Genomic DNA, 18,165 nt, shown 5'->3' with positions numbered 1-18,165 from the left:
CCACAGTGCCTCAAGGGCCACCAAGCTGTAACCCATGAACATCTGTGAAACCCTGAAAAAGTCATGCATGCAGAGAGCCTGTGAAGTTAATGTAACAAAGACCTAAGTGAAATCCTAGTGAACACAAAAGTCAGCTGGTATAGTATAGATACATGTAGATACAAAAATATTTATATCCATATACTTCACTGTCATCTGGGGGAGTCTCTCTGAAAGCTGTAGCACATGTAATAGAAATTATGTGCAAGCTGAAGGATTTCAAATAATCCAAATACCTCTTCTTTTTATCCTTTCCACAAAATATGTACAGGCTTTAAACAAATACACAAATCTAAACAGCAGAAAGCAGAATATATATTACTTAAAATTTACACATAACATCGCCAAATAAGATATGAGAGGCATATCTTTGTAACCATGTAACAAAATGAGAAGGAACATTAAAGATCATTCTTCCTTAAAAGTATCCTTAGTGCCAACAATTCTCAAGATTATACTTAATCAGTTTCCCAACCCTTGGGGACAGGGATTGTCTCTTTCTAAGTGTTTAAAGGAACCTTAGTTCAGTGGCATCCCAGACTTGGGTAGTCATGGATAAAAAAATACCATTTAGCAATGGCTTCAAGTCGCTAACTCATCTGAGGATGAATCACTCTCTGCTGTTTGGATTTTGTATTCTTACTTGCTATGAAGTTCACTGGCTGGCTGAAATTACAAAGCAAATAAGATTTTTTATGGGGAAGTACAGAAGTAAAGGACTTCAGCTTCTGAATGAATATTTCCAAAAATAGGAAACTAAACTATAACAACAAAAGCTGAAAGGAGGCCAAGGGAATTAGCTGTTTAGCTGTCATTCATTTTCTGAATTCCTGCTGCTTAGGCTAGACTTTTTAGGGGAGAAAATTTTATCTTTGCACATTGGTGAGCAATAAACTTAGGGAAAAAACTTCATGCTCTTTGCTTTGGGGGAAAAATTCTGTGTGTGTATATATATATATATATATATATATAATTTTTTTCATTACAAAGACAGAAACTGAAACAGAAGTAGTGGTATAAAAATTCCTTTTGTGTTGTAAGCATAGTCCATTTTGAAAGACAGGAAATGAGACATTCCTTTGTCTTGGTAATTTGCATCAGTTAGCCATAGGTAGGAAGTATTTTTAAATCATACCTTTTTAAATCACACCTTTCAAGCATACAGACAGATGAGCACAATTTATGGAATTTTCTGTTTCTGATGGTTGAGCCAGCATTAACAGAGCCTCGTATTTTATTGGTTCACTATTTTTATTACATCAAATGTCTCTCTTCAGTTCTTGCAGCACACTGCATAACTATGGAAGCAAGTTCATCTTTTCTATGACAGAAACACTAAAATACAGATCCCTTAGGACAATCTTTATTTCTAAGGTGGAAAGTTGATACTCAAAGATGTGAATGATAGATGCTGACCTGCCACTGAGAACAGATGGACTCTGATCACTTACTTTTTATTTGACCATTTGAATCTCTCTGTTTTATGGTCAAGTTTATGACTTTGTACATTCAAAACTATTACACTTTTTTTAGCATAGTCTGATCATTTGTGCATGTATCCTGTCCAAAAGCTACCAATTAAAGTCATGCTACCAATCACCCAGTCAAAAGATAGGATTCAAGAGTTCGAGGTACCAACTCCAAAGAAATACAGGCATGTAAAGGACTGGTTTTTAAACAAAATTGCATGACGATATTAACACCATAATTCAGCAAGTGAACTAAAAATAAAAGTACGAAGTTTACACTAAAGAAATACACGTGACATTTTTTGCTTTCTGGGTTTCTGAAAAAATCCCTGAATGAAATATCCAAGTACTTTACTACTAAAAATATATGGGTTAGTATTGAGAAACACTAACAGGTAGCTGGTATTTTAGGTCTGAATTTTACCAATCCTTCAGACATTGCTAGGAAAAACAAGAGCTTCAATGTGCCCACAGCTGAGAACCCCGGGATGAAATTAAGTTAGAAGCCAGAAGAAAACTGTATCAGGATAAAGCCCTTTAAAAACAAAAAGCCTTTGACTTTAGTAGCGAACATTTTGTTCAGCGGCATGATGGACCCTTGGTCTGTTTTCTTGGGTTTCTTGATCTTCTAGGAGACTTCTGATATTGCCCTAAACTTTAGTGACATGCATTTCAGCACAGATTTCTGGCAAAGCATGTAAGTCACCTTCACGTTACTTGTCTCTAGACTTTAGCAGGTCCTTGCATGATCGCAGAGAAACAGAAAGGTGTATTAAATCTGCCTCCCATTCCTAAGCAAGGGTGTTCCACACAGCACCTGAGCCACCTCTGCTTCCTACAGCTTGTGGGTACAGTGCAGGGCTCCCACCAACCAAGCACAGCAGGTGGGTCACAGCTGGAATAAATTGTATGTTTAATAAATTGTGCTGCAATACAAGTCTTTCAGACTCCTCAGCCTACTGTGTTTAACTAATCTTAAATTAGCTAATACAAATAGTCATCTTGAGGTTCATTCCCTCCCAAGATCAGCAAACTGAATAAATGTCAACAAAGAGATTTCAAGATTTTAGCTTCTCTGTGAGACTACAGCAGAAAGTGTCATCAGTGAAGCATTATTTTTGAGACTCATAAAGGTAGACAAACAGTAAATGTGATAGTTGCATAATATCTACTGGGCCATTAAAACTACTTGCTGGTCAATACCTGTATTATCAGTCACAATTCAATGAAGCCAAGTGCAATCAAATATTCAATGCCACTTAGTTTTTGTACAGTACTTTTCATCAGAGCTGTTCATCAGCACCTAGCAGTCTATAAAAAAAGAGTGTTTCATTATCACATTTTAACAGGTAAAATGATAGCTGAGACAAAAGAGAGAAAGTGACTTGCTGAAGGTCGTTCAACAGGCACAAGGCAGAGCTGGGAATGGAAGACAAGTCTCACGAATTCCCATCCAACGTTCTTGCCATCAGATAGCACAGTCCTTCACAGTAACTCACTGTTCGTCTGCTCTCTGCAGCCTGCTGCAAATTACATTCTTCACTCTAGATAACTGTGTCCTTATATATTGGAGGAGATAAATGCTGGTAGTATGTGGAAAACCTAGAAGGTTTCATCTACAAAGAAAATGGCTAAGAAATAACAGTCAATCTTAAGCTACGAGCAGGTAAAATAAATGCCATTCCCTCCCTCGTTTACTAGAGGTTGAAAAAGGTCACAGAATAAGTTATCACAAGTGTCTTTGATTTCTGTTTTTTCATCTCAAGGCCTGAATTTAAAGTTAGCACTCTGGCAAAACAAGCAATGAGGTGGACATGAGATGCCTCAGAAAACCCTCAAGTGGACTGCCAAGTATTCAAAAACAACACAAAATGAGGCCACAACTGGATTTATTTGGAGGGGGGGATGAGGGGGGGTGGTGTTCAAGCCAGATGCCTGTGGAGTTTTGCACATTTCCATGGCCATTCTTTAGCAGGTGTTGAAATAAAAGTTACCACTTCCTGCTCCTTAAGGGTTCTTAGAATTAGGCTTCCAGCCATAGGCTTATCTAAAATCCATGGAATCCAATTAAAACTGTACCAAGGTCTAGACTGAATTATCTTTTCAGGAACTATTGGTAACATGAATTAGAAGTTTGCATTGAGCTTCTGCTGAAAGCATCTATTTCTGGTGAAGCAAAATAAATTCTCTCTTCTGAAGTAACATCTGATGGATATGCATGCAATACAACTGAAAGATGATTGCTTAGCTTTTTAGGTTTTTCAGTTGTCATTTGGCAACTAGTCCTGCACTTGATTTCCTTTCCTTAGAGTTTAAGTACCCATATTCATGATAGTTTTTCTAATGTAAATGCTGTGAGCATCTCAGCTTTGCTAGTCAATGTTGAGGCTGTATGCTGAAGAATTAAAGGAGCTAAGAACTTCTTGCATTGTCGCAGTCCACATAGAAATATAATCAACCTGAGATACCTCCAAAATTTAGGCATTTTCTTGCATTCTGGCTACTCTACTCTCATTCTTCATCTCTAGATGCAGGCTTGAAATAAAATAAGCTATGGGGCCCTTTCTTCACTGAATGACTCTTGAGAAGGGATAATGCACTACTAGAATTCAATATGCAGTGGCATAATCATATCGCTGACCACTTAAAATCATTGAAGTCTACAGTTCTTATTGCAAAGTTCTAGTTATACCCCAGCAGGAAAAGTTCCTCACTTTAATTTCCATGAATGCATTAATAGAGCAGTTATTTTTTCACTTTGCTAAAACTCAGTTGCACCCCTACATCTAAGATACAGCCTCCAAAATAAACAAAGTAGTAAAAAAAAGCAATTTGTTCCTGAAATAAAGATACTGGTTTGTAAGGGAAGTGACCAGTAAAACTGTTGTTTTCCCTGAGCTTTTCACTCAGAAGTCCAAAAGTAGTTCAATCTTACAAGATCCTCTGGAGACTGGAAGTGCCATTATAATAATTTTAGAGATTCTGAAAGCTAGTAATGAAATGTTCATTTTTATTACTAAACTTTTCACAAGCACTGTCAGTGTTGGGAACAGAGTACAAGAGAGCTGCCTCATCTGTCCTTATTACAGAACTACTCCAACACAGCAGCATCTGTAGCAACAGTTCCTTGCTACTTTTCTTTAAAGTTGTGATCAGTCTTACTGCCAGACTCCTACCACTGTTTATAACATATTGCTATATTGTTGATATAAAAGTAAAATAAAATAAAAAGTAGGGCTGACAAAGTTATAGAGCTGAATGTCAAAGACCAAAAGAAAACATGGTAATAATAAAATTATTATAATAGAATGCAGTAACAGCCAACATCCAGGACCTTTCAAAGGTACCTCATACTCAGTCTCTTCCAAAGCCTTTCTCTTCAGCCATATCAAATCAATCTGACTACTTCCAACGCAGTTATATCTATATAAAAAAATCTTATATTACAACATAAAGCACCTCTCATCAGGCAGGGAGACACAGCAGGAATTACACAAAGACAAGCTATTTCTACTCTTGAAGATTTCTGTGGATTAAACAACTGCCTATGTCTAATTCTGTAAGGAGGAGGAATTGATTTTAATAATAATATTTTACAAACTACTACAATTACTTAAAAAGATACAAACTGTCATTTCTGAAATATGAGCACATGGGGTGTTTCTCAGTGAAATCCTAAAAATACTCCAGCTTTTAGAGTATAAAATCTAGAATTCCAAACTTAAACATCAGAGAATATCAGTCATAAGACCTCTCACTATTATTTCTCACAGGTAAATATTTTTCACCTGTTTTCCAAGACAACATATAAAAGGCAAGGAAAAGTACACCCCTCGCTGCTGCCTTAATCTACGTGGTATCTGCATCAGTAGTTCTGGAAGCAGAGTTTCAGGACACAGAAAGGAAGCTGATGATCACAGGACCATGAAAAATACACTTTTTCACTTCACTGAAATTTATGAAATGTGCAGCACCACTTAGTGTACCACCAGCATCCCAGATGTAGACATTTGCATACGGACACAGCAGTGAACATGCCCACCTGGTATGTTCTCTCTTAACGTCACTAAACAAACAGTTCAAATGCAATACTGTCAAAAAACAATGAATACCATTGACCTGAAACCCACGAGATACAAGCCAAATGGAACAAAATAATGTCTTTTATAAATGAGCATATAGCGATTGCAATTAAAATGCATGCCTAGAATAGAAAATAAAGTCATTAGCTGAAAAAGGATGCCTTAAGGTATCTACCTATTCTAAAGGTACTGAGCAGTATACAACTTCTTTTATAGCTATGCAATATCACTCTTAGATAGACAACTCAGCACTCAGCAAGGGCAAATTTTGACTCTTGCACTTTGTGGGAGAGTTTGGGTTAGTTTTTTCAGGGTTTAAAAGAGAGGAGGTGAAGGGCAGTGAAGGAGTCTGTTTTTTCTCCATAAGGATGTTTTTTGTTTGTGTTTTAAGGGGTATTTATTGGGGGGTGGTAAAATGCACATCCTTTGAATTTAAATGGGTAGCTATGGGGAGTAACAGGTCACCTACCTGTCTATTGGTTTTATTTTTTCTCCTTTCATCACAGATGTCACAGGCATAAACAGAGCGTGTTTATACTTAATTTTGTACCCTGTTTGTGGTTAGGAATCTAGTTTGGTTCAAATTCAAGACAAATTTGGACACAAAATGTCTCACAGGAAGAGGTATTGAAAACACGCATGTGACGGGTCAGCTACAGAAGGAAAAAGCAATAATCCAGCTCTTAACATTCTAATCTCTCACTAAAATCTTTGGAAATAACTTCTATAGAAAGATATCTAGCAACAGTTAATTTATAATATTATGTTAGCATAATTTTCAACTTCCCATGGAAAATACAACAAATCATTCCCATAAATAAAAGAGAAAGATGAATGACAGGATTTTATTACCAAAGGAACCACTGACACTCTAATTAGCAACCCAAGGATTATACTTAGGGCAGATGAATCCTCTAAAGTGTGAGCAGTATTTTTACCTCCTTCTATCAGGAAAGGAAAAGTTTAGGTCATCTGAGGGAAATCAAGGAAGCAGAGAGAAATACAATTATACCTCCTTTTCTCCTCCTCCAAAGACAGCCTGGACATTCCCAGGCTGGGTGTTGGTCTCAGCACACGCCAGGAGGTGAGTGTGCCCATGCACTGCACAATGCTGTAGGGAAGGCGGATGGCCCTCTCCCCAACAATCACCCTCTGTTAATATTTGATAGACAGCCAAAGCACTTCTGTGAAGAAAACGAGTGAACCACCTATGAAAAAATAAACTGCTTTTCAAGAACATCCATCACTGGAAAGGGCTCATTTTCTTGTCCTCAAACAACCTTGTTCCTAAGGCTCCTGGGCTGCCTCTGAGTTGCAGGAAAGAATATATTGGGGGTTCGCTATATGGTGTGATCTCTTTTGTTAGACTCATTCACTCATTCATTTTCTCTTTCCTGCATCGACACAGGGTGCCTGACTGTGAAACCAAGGAGCAACTAAACTGACCCATATTGCTGTTGTGACACTAGTAAACTACACATATTAATACCAAGGCATCTAGCATGGCACTAATAGTTGGATTATTAGTGGCTGAACAAGCAGGCTTAGGCAGCCTTTATTAGGCTAATGAACAGATTTTTCCAACCAATGTCCCTAATCACCGTGCCTGCCTGCAGTAAAATAGCATGAATAACTGTTAAACCAGATACAATTAAGGTCCTCACTGGGATTAGAGCTACGGAGCGGCTGTTCCCAGGCACCTAGATCCCTGTTTCCTAATTCTAGTTAATAGGAGACCTTCTGCCTGCTTTCTGCCTTAAGCCAGTAAAGGAGAAGGCAGGGGGGGGGAAGGGGGAAAAAATCCTTTGCAGAATATCAGATCCTCTCTCCTAACCTTTCCTAGATGAATAGAGATGGATTGTGAATCGTGCAAACCTAACATCTTCTAGAACAATGAGGCCCTTCAGCGATAACAATAGTACTAATCATAATAGTAGGCAGCTCCAGCCCCTTTCTATCATGTGCAAACAGTTGGGGCAGAATATGAAATTGCTTTAGAAATAGATACTGACTTCCCCCCCCCTCCCTTTCACTTGCCTACTAAGAATAGCCTAATTTATTCATGCTTTTATTTGGCAACAGAAACTAGGCTGACCTGCCTCCCTTTTTATTCACACAGATAAAAGGGCTTTGGCAAAAAGGCAGAGGACACTCTCTGCATTTAAAGGTGTCTAGTGTTGCTCTCCAAAGGAATGACAAAATGGTTACTGCTTCTTTCATTGGTCCTCCTCTGCTCTCTGGCCTTCATCTCTTTTCTCTCTGACTTTCTTTGGGGCTGTTCATGCCATAAAAACTAGGTTAAATCTGGGGCGGAGGGGAGGGGAGAGAGTAAAAGAAACTCAAGTGCCTTCAGCATCTCGTTCAGAATAGTGTGGCACTGTGCGGCTACAGAGGTCCTATGTGTAACTCGCAGTCTTGGAGCGCCGGGAAGAGAGCATGATTTAGAGATTTTGCTGAGAGCGTGTGTGTTTGGCAGGGGGGAAAGAAGGGGGGCTGAAAAGGGCTTGCGTTAACCCTTCTATCTTTGTATAACAAGAGTTGCTACTCACAAAATGTGAGTCATTGTAGAAACACCTTGCATACCAAAAGCAATCCATATGAGGCAGCCTCACTGTATACATCCTGCTGACATCCTCGGCTGGGTACTCACGGCAGAGCCCTCCCGAGGAGCACACGCAGCCAAGCCGTCACACTGCAGACAGATAACAGCGAAGTTAATTGCTGAGTACAAACACAGGGATCTTTCAAGCTGGACAAAACCCCTGTGCATCCAAACATAGCTTCAGTGGCTGCCTGCACATCCACTTGGGTGAGCAAAGAGCTGGGTTATCTGTCTCTGGATAGGGGTAAGAGGGCTTCTGTCTGGGTGAGTAAAGTTCAGCTGCTCCCTGCTTGATTAGTAAAACCTCAGGTTCAGCTTCTCCCTACTTATCTAGTGAAACCTCAGTCTAAATAATAATTTTTAAAGATATTTCAGAGGTGGTTGGTCATGTTTTTTGGCATTCCTGATGGTGCTGCAAAAAGCAGACGCACTGCCTGACTGTTGTGCCAGGGACTGTCTGCACAAGATAGCTACAACCACAGTGACCTGAAAAATCAGGTCTTCTCCAGGCTACTAGAGCCTACCTGCCCCACACATTTCTTTCCATGGTGATTTCAGATTTGTTTCAGATGTTTTTCCCCATGATTTCTGAGCTTGAACTTATCTCACTGCATGCAAAATATTTTTATAAAATGTGATCTAGAAAGTCACATAAAGAAGAGCCTGAAAAAACAAACACTAAGGACATTGCTGTGCAAGATCAGCTGAATAGTATCTCCTGTCCTTTTAAATTCAACCGCACCCACCACAGACTAGTACTTGCCCTGCTCAACATCCGACTCCTGGTTTATAGTTCTGATATATCACCCAAATGACTGATTTTGTTCCTTCTGCACCTTTTGGACTACCTCATTTTCTCAGCTATGCCAAAATAAATATGAATTCAACAGATATAGTATGGCTTACTCCACTGTAACTGAGAGCAGAATGTGACTTGTCTTCTCAGATGCATTATTAAGGAACCTAGCAAGAGCACAGATTTTCCTGCTATGTTATCACATGATAAGGTCGAGTTGATCTGCAAAGTGAAACCTTTCAGAATTTTATTTGGCAGTTTGCTTTAAAACATCAAGTGGTAAATGGTTTCTGCTCTATTTCAGTTCTCGTGAACACAGTTCTTTTACGACTGAACCCTTCAACAGGTTAGCAAACATTGTCTCTCTGCCAAGACATGCCATTTCTTTTTTTGTAGAATACTTCTTTTCTTCATTCCTCTGCCAACCCTTTTCTCTTCTCTACACACTGCTTTCAGATTGCCAAGACATGATCGTGTGCTTTAAAGTTGATTTTGGAATTACTTGGCATATCTTCTTAGCTTTCATCTATTTCCCTATCTGGAAATACAATAGAAAGCTTTGACTTTCGAGAATTATTATTTTTAAGCACCTCTTTCGAGAACCTGTCAAAGTGCTAGCTACCACTGATTTTGTGTAAGAAACTAGACCATCAGGATTAATATTCTTTTTCATATTCACTTGAGAAAGGTTGAAACTTCAAAGCTAAAATCCAGATTTAACCTCTCTGCAAAGCTTAGGTATTGGCATCTTCTTATCAATCTGAAAAATGAGATGTAAGAGGTAAGTCTTGTGCAAGAGTACATATCCTAATCCACTCCAGCACTGTCCAAGAAGGATTCAGACACCATCTAACCATATAAAATGCACCAGATTGGGCATCCAGAGGGTTGTGTCCATAAGAAGTCTATTAGTAGAGTTGAAGCCACAAATAGTAGTTGTGGGCATCTCATCTGTCATTCTGTTACACTGGTAACAAAACATCACTCTCGCTTCTCCCACTGATCAAAAGATCTTTCCAAGTCCTCAACTCATTCTGGTAGCTCTGTCCTAAATGCTGTTTCTATTTTTTCCACACACTCTGTGAAGTTGAGGCTCAGTAACCCCAGACTTATCTCCCTATCTTCCTACTCCTTACACAACCAATAATCATATTTGCCATTTTAAGAGCCAGCTTTTATTTGGGAGCCCAGAATTACCTGGGTTTCTGTAATTACCCCAATCCCCTTTTCATGTCACCTCATAGATGGGAATGATCTCCACCTTTTAAGTGTGACCTATGCTCTCTGTCCATAGATGTAGGATTTTTGCATTTGGCTGCATTATTTCTGAGTGCTTATTTCTGCTACCATTTTGTCTTAACTCTTCAGGGTTAAACCTTTCTGGACAGTCACTATACCTGGCTATGTGTTATTGTGGTGTCAAACACAACAGACCTTCATGTTCAATGAATTTTACTGGCCTTCTTTTCTCCACATACCATTCACATAGCCGTCTTTATGTTGAGCTGCTTCTCAATGTCATTACGTATTCAGATGCAAAGATATCACATGAGCCACCACATGTCTGTTCACTGCCTCCCTTCTATTGCCTTGAGTTCAACACAAAAATATGCTCGTTTACATAACCTCTTATCAGACATGCATACTTAAAGGCTAACCTGGCCACACAACACAAAATCATGAGCTTGCTTGCCAAGACCTTTCACTCCTACTCCTCATAATAGGTTTCAGAAGCATCTACAGAAGCCAAAAATGCCTTTTCTGTCGGTAGAGCACGGGATGGTCAAACTCAGGACATTCTTAGAGCTGCAGACCTCCTGTGTATTTATAAACCAAAGATCAATACATATTTCAGATGTACCTATATTTATATAGGTGGGACTCATAAGACATAATGCAGAATACAGGTATTCTCTTCAACTAGTTCTTACCATAAACACTGGCAACCATTCTATCCTATGAGGAAATGACCCTCAAATGAGGTTTTGTGGGGTGTTGTTTGCAATCTATCAGCCAGAAGAGTTTAGGCTTCCCTGTGTAGATGAGAATCCAGGATTATAGAATGAGAATATGTTTTAATGCTTTTTTGATCCCCTTTCCATGGGCTGTTGCTACAGGTTTGGTGGGATCAGTGAAGGGTTCAATGCATGACCACAGAACAGTAAAATCTCTGCAGGTTCAGCAACTATTCCAAGCAGTAGGGAGTCTATACTTTCTCGAAAATAGTCCAAGAGAATCCACCAGAGCATAATATGGAGAGAACCAAGCTACTCAAAACATACAAAAATCTCTAAGTAAAATGTGACTTTGTTAATTTTTCCCAGAAGAAACATATAAATCACTTGCTACCACCTGTTGTCTTCTGCCAATTGAAGGACAGTGTTTTTTAAATTAATCTCTGCAAATTTTTCAAAATTCCTTAGTATTTCATCCCTCAAACATTTAATTGCATCTGACTGCCTTCAGGAGTTGTACTGGAAGAAAAACCGTTGTGCAAGGCAGCTGGGAGACCTCAAGCAGTTCCAACTTTTCCCAGTTAATTCTATAGTCTGAAAGCAAGCCAAGATCTTGGATTAACACTAGAAGGGCGAGGATTGTGGCTTCAGAGTTTGTTAGAAACAAAAGCACATTGTCAGTGTATAGCATCAAATGGTACTTCAGTGAACCATCCCTGATACCCTTGAGTGAAAGCATACCAAGATTGCCATTTATTTCAGGGCATCAGCAAACTGATGTTGTTGCAAGCCCACAGGGAGCAGGCATTTGTAGTTTAGCAAAAAACCCAAACAAATGCAACCCCCTCTCCAGCAGAAAAAAAAAACAACAAACAACTCCAACCCAATCCAAATTCCCCACACTGCAAACAAAACAAACAAAAACCTACCTTGCTTGGTAGCTTTCAGGACCTTGCATGCAGGACCACAATTAGACTCATAGCGATTTTAGTCAAATTAAGAAATTGTATTTTATAAGCTTGATGTATATCTTGTTATACGTTATGCCTATCTCAGACTGTAATAATCATTCGCTCAGCTGCTTTTTGCTTAAGATGGCAAGTTAACAGTCTACCTACTTTTCCCCCGACTCCCAGAAGTCTTAACAATGTGTAAATTCAATGCAGGCCATATGCAGTTTATTTAACCTCTCCAGGTGCTCTGGGAAAGGACTTTTAGCCTGTTGCTGATCTAATTTCGTCTTCTGTCTTCACCTTTTCCTTAAAACCACAGCAAAACTAATAACCTAGCCTCAAAGCAAGTCTTCAAAGCAGCTTGTCAATTTTTCTTAAAGAAAAACCGAAGAGATCTACTAACTTTTTTTTTTCTTTTCGTATAAACAACTTGAAATGGGAATCTAAAATGAGCATGGTATTAAATTTCTGTTTTATTTCATGCTCAAAGTGCATGCGGTATGTTTTATGGTAATGAATGCATGGTCAGAGATTAGGAGTACATCAGCTGAGGAGTTGAACACAGCTCCCATGAGGACAGGAAAAAAAAGAATAATCAATCTATGAATACAGCCTTTATTACAATACTACAGCTCTAGAACATCTTATTTATGTACTAAGATTTATGTACTAAGATTTATGTACTATTAGTTCCAGATTTCATTAGGCTTATGTATAGTTATGATAAGGATGTGTACATCTCTGGAAGCTTGTCAAAATGTCTATGAAAATTCTGCATAGTGAATTCCCCTGGTCACAGACCACGTCTTACATGATGGCTTCTCAGGTAGACCATGTTCTTCTCCTAGTTTATACTTAGAAAGCAAACTTAGCAGGTAGAACTTTTTTTTCTGCTCTGACTGTATAAACCCCAGCACAGTGGGATTCCTCTAAACTGGGATTTTAAAGTGTTAGGATAATACATATAATAAAATCAAAACAATAACAGTATGAAGCAACACAGGAAAACAAATTCAGCACTGTACAACATATACAGCTTGCAAGAAACCTGACCCAACTCAAATCTGCCCTTTGCTCTACAACTTCCCCTGTAAAGTCTTGAAAACGCATTATTTTGAAGATGGGACTGTGACAAAAAACTTCTCTTTTTTTTTATCTTTATTGTGTAGGGTGGTTTCTTTACCTGAGAATACAGAGAATTTTATGATCTACTTTCAGGGTTTCATTTTGGGGCCAAAAACTCTTGGTCCTCAACATCTTGTGTGAGGTCCTCATACAGATAATTTCTGGGTAAGTACCAGAAAAGTTCCTTGTTGTCACAGGCCTTGGAGCTCCCTGTGGTTCTGAGGCTGTCTCTGCATGATCTGCTCTCTAGTTCAGCCCATTTACATTGGGGGTTTCCCAAATCTGGGCAGCCATGCCATGTATTTAATCCTCTACTGAATACATACAACCCTCCTGCACCACAGGCATTGAGAGTGAGGGAGATACTGCAGATACTATTGTACCTCCAGGGAGGAGGGGTTTTAGCTGCAGTTGTTTTCAGCGGGAGGAGAGGAGCATAGCCTACAGGAAGAAGGAGTTTGGAGGAGTCAGCTTGCTCCTGGCTTGACTGGTAGTTAGTTAAATAACTGTATACAGAGGATATAACTAGTAATCAGGTAATGAATCTCTGCATATAGTTATTTTTATAAGAAGCCAAACATATTTGGCAAGCCTGGCGTTGTCTCATATTAGCTGGCAAATAGTATACGAGGTCTTTCAGCCCAGTGAGAGCAACAGCAAAGAGGGGATTGCAGTTGACAGGAAGACAATAAAAACATCTCTGAGCACAGAACAAAGAAGGGACTTGGAACAACAGGAGCACTCAATTTTAAGCCTTGTATAAGCATGGAAGGAAGAATTCAGTCCATGACCAAGTAGATCATGGGTATTCAAAAGTGAATACTTTAATGTTCTACTAACTTGAAACACAAACAATAAACGAATAAGATCCAATTTTCTAAAATATTTGGTGAATAGACAAAAAATGCATTTGAAAGATAGTGACTGAGAATGGAGAATAACATTTTAGCTCCAGGAATAAGCAGGGAAAATCAATCCTTTCTTAAAATGCATTGCTCAGAGTCTTGATATCTATGTCTACATTTAGAGATCTGAAAGATTCACTAAACACAGGCAAGATCACTCATGAGATGAATAATTCAGGTGATTTCAACAAAAGGACTGACCACCAAGAGAAGCAGCTCAAACCCAACTACGAGTTCTTCTGAACAGAAAACACTGAGTTACTGAAAACATACATCAAAACTAGATGAACTAATAGCAAAGAGCAAGTATACCAGAGGCTGGAGCAAAAGGTATCCAGGTGAGACAGACATAAACTTGTTAAATACATAGGCACCATGACATCAAAATTAAGATGAAAGGTAAGAGTGGAGCACACCTCCATGACCCCAAAGTACTTGGAAAAATCTCTGTGAAAGGCATTTAGCCTGGCACTGTAACCACAGGAAGTACAGAAAAGCCACCAGGACACCAGGGTATGCAGTCAGTCCTCTGCAGCAGAGAGGGCAAGGACTGAAGGCTCCTTTAGGAGAGTCTGTCTCAGTCTGTCTCTCAAAATTACCCAGAGTGACCCTAAACATGGGACCCTAAACCCTGCCACTGACAAGGCAGGGGCAGAGGAAAGGAGAGGAATCACACAGAAGTGGGAGCAGGAGCAGGGTCTCAGCTGCCAGAAGCAGCTGGCCTTGAGAGAAGCCATGCCTTCCCACCCCCAGGCAGGGGGACCCCCCAGCACCAGGACCCTCCAGCCTCCCCAGACAATTCCCAAACTTGAAGGTGGAAGGGCACAGGGCATGTCCCAGGAGGCACCAAGGAAAGCCTGGATTTACACAGAGAGCACTGACTATCACTTTGGACAATTTTATTTGCATCAGATCAACCAAGGAACAGGCAGTTGAGTTTTACAAGCACTCTTACCCTGCACAGAATGAAAGAGCAAGCAGGGATGTTGTCTGTAGCCAGGCTTTGAGCAACCAGCACAACCCCATTACTTTCCCTCTCCCGAGGAGTGATTTTCCTTATCTATGTCTGTGGCCTGGATCTTGCTATTACACCAGTCCCACTGAAGTTTGCTTTATTGTGATGGAAAAATCAGCAACAGACCCATATCCCCCCAGGGGACACCCTGGTACCAGTTACTCAACCCATGGTTGTGCTATAAAACAGCAACCTTCTGCTTTGCTAATGTGCAGACATATGAGCTGTAAGCAATTTGTATAAAACATTTTAAGATACCAAGAAAAGAGCAAAAAAGCGAAGATGAGAAACAATAGCATACTGTTAATTTTTGGGTCATTTAACACAACTCCCAGTAATTTTCTTGTCTCTGTGCATCAAGTTTAAAAGTGGAAAAAAAAATAATCATCATATCTCCTTGTGTACATCTCAGCAAACCCTACCAGGATACTTCAAGTTTGTCTCAGTTGGCTTCTGTTATGTTGACTTCTGCTACAGGACGAGTGAACACACTGAGGAATGGAGCCATAATTCTGCTCCAAAATCTAATGCCAGCTGGAAACAGTGAAATTATGACATTGGACTTGTCAGTGGGGATGTCAACAGCAGTAGCATGAAAAGGTTTTATGCAATACTTTTTTTGCAGTCCACCAGATCCTGTAAAAATGCTCAGATGTGGCCTGTTAGGGTCTGATATAAATTCGTAGAAGTCTTTAAATTCATAGAAGTCTAATAATGGGCTTTAATGATCTCTGGATCAGAACCTTTAATGATAAACCTGTCTAGAATAGCAATTTTTACATCCCTTAAAAGTAAATATTTTGGTTTATGCCTCTCTTCTCCACAAACAAGATGGGAAATAGGCTGCAACTAGCCTGTCTCTTGGAGAGATTCCTTTTGAATTTCTATGTGCTTTACGAGCAAATGATATAAACAGTAATCTGTAACCATGACTGAGCTAAAATCTAAGCTAAACTGACATTATTCCTCTTGGCCACTATTTGAGGAAGAAACTGGTTACAGGTTGGCATAGCATTTGCAAAAGAGTCTTTTATGCAGTTGGTTTTGTAGTAATAGTATTTAAGACACTGCCAGGGAATTAGTAAAAGTAACTAAGGTTATTAAGAGTAATGCTAACTAAACAGCTCAAGACAAAGCCTCCTATGCTTTACAAACCTTTGCATTCTACCAGAAGAATGTGGGAAAAGAGTTAATCAACAAAAGACAAAACAGAAGCATTACCTCATCGTGATGAAAACTCTCATAGCCTAAACACTGATCCAAAAGGAGAAAACTGAACTAGTGACTCCAGTGATAAGAGTAAACCTTTGGTCACATCAAATGCCCCACTATAGTTAGAGAAATACTTGGCTCCCACTGAAGTAGCAATCTGGTTTTATCCCACAAAAATGAAGCTAGAGATAAAAAGCAAGTACAAAATTGAATTGTTTTTAAAATACAGTGTGATATCTTTAGGCCAGACTATGCCTTACAAATTATTCATAGATGGCTGATTGCAGAGAAGCACCTGTCATAATTCTGGCCTCTATGCGTTGCCATACCCTAAGTAGCAATAACACATGCCCGTTACTAAATAGCTAACAAATGATGTAGCAGTATGTCAGTGTATTAGCCTCTAAGCATACATGAAATTATTTTAAAAAAGAAAGAATCAATTACTTTAAAGCTATGCTCTCTTCCTGGAATGAAGTTCTTTGTCTGAATCGCACACTAGAAAGCTCAGTGTGCACCAGGGAGACTTTTCAGAATCACAGAATCACAGAATATGCTGAGTTGCAAGGGACTCACAAGGATCGTTGAGCCCAACTCCTGGCCCTGCACAGGACCATCCCCAAGAGTCACACTATGTGTCTGAGAGTATTATTAAACTCTTCTTGAATTCTCTCAGGCTTGGTGCTGTGACCACTTCTCTGGGAAGCTGTTCCACTGCCCAACCACTCTCTGGGTAACTAATCTTTTTCTAATATCCAACCTAAACCTCCCCTGACACAACTTCAGGCCACTCCCTTGGGTCCTGTCACTGGTTGCCACAGAGAAGAGATCAGTGCCTGCCCCTTCTCTTCCCCTCATAAGGAAGTTGTGACTTCAATGAGGTCTCCCCTCAGTCTCCTCTTCTTCAGGCTGAACAGACCAAGTGACCTCAAGTGCTCCTTATATGGCTTCAAGAAGTTTCTCGGTTCCCTTTAACATCACCCAGACATTTGTCATCTGTGCAGCTATGAGGCACAGACACTGTCAGATCAAGTTCTGTTTCGAAGAAGATTGTGCATGGTGTATTTTGCCCCCCACAGTCATACCTACTTTGAGCAGCACTGTCAAGATTTGATCCTTTCTACCATCAGAATGTCTGGAGGAATAAAAACAGTCAACAAAACTTTTCACAGGTAAAAAACATTGCACAAATGTCCTCACTTTTTAACTAAAACTGAACTTCTCAAACTTTCTATACGCTCAGCACAAATTATGGTTCAATTCAGACTTTAGGCAAATGCAAACAACAACCCCAGAGCGGACAACTCCACAAACAATGCTCATCCACTTACAGCAGCTTGATCACTTGAGTGTGCTACAGCTTGCCTGTCGTTTGCTTCATGCTGCTTTTGGAGCTGTTTTTTCCATTTGTTTGTGTTGAAGGCTGCATTTGTTTTCTTTCCTTGTACTGAAAAAACTGGAGTACTGTTGACAGTAAAATTATTAGGCCCTTTACCCTAAAGTTGTCAACCAGTCTTGGCTGTTAACAGATCTAACAATTAGGTAATTAAAAGTATGATTGACAGGCAAACAGCGAAAGAAACCAAACCTGTTATTGCACCCCTTCAGTGCAACAAATAAACCCTCTGTACGTTTTCAGTATTCACTGGCTTCAACAGGCCTAATTATCCCTGGTTGATGAGTATGTGCATAGCATTCAGAAAGTGTAAGGTTTTCATGTCACTTGGGTTTTTTCTTTTTTTCCTTTTTTTTTTTTTTCTATCTAGAGTCCTTTTTCTGATACGTGTGTGCGTTTTGAATATAATGCTAAAATACTGGATGTCACCCCAACTGCTGGAAATAAGCCAATGTATAATAATATCCTATCAGGAATGCTTAGGAAAAATAAATCACTCCAGATCCTTGGAGTCAGTGATACAACTGCTACTCCCCTGTCAGAAGCAGGCAAGCGCATATGTTTAGTGCTGCACTTCAAGGTACGCAGTCAGGGCTGGTCTGCCGCACGGGACCAG

General features: G+C 39.6%; 1 long non-coding RNA gene across 1 annotated transcript in view; it reads right to left on the bottom strand.

Annotated features, from left to right (window-relative positions):
* LOC120323293 overlaps nt 1-17,527 on the bottom strand; it is a 40,992-nt gene extending 23,465 nt beyond the window's left edge. Inside the window, exon 1 of the long non-coding RNA XR_005563615.1 lies at nt 17,485-17,527. This is a non-coding gene — a long non-coding RNA (uncharacterized LOC120323293). The remainder of the gene's footprint in view (nt 1-17,484) is intronic.
* Nucleotides 17,528-18,165: the final 638 nt, after the last annotated feature.

The sequence above is a fragment of the Pipra filicauda genome, unplaced genomic scaffold (genome assembly GCF_003945595.2).
Source record: "Pipra filicauda isolate LSUMZ 115617 unplaced genomic scaffold, ASM394559v2 scaffold10_size6260569_pilon, whole genome shotgun sequence".
Lineage (NCBI taxonomy): Eukaryota > Metazoa > Chordata > Aves > Passeriformes > Pipridae > Pipra > Pipra filicauda.
The sequence above is the reverse complement of the archived record's forward strand: the minus strand, read 5'-3'. Positions and strand labels throughout refer to the sequence as shown.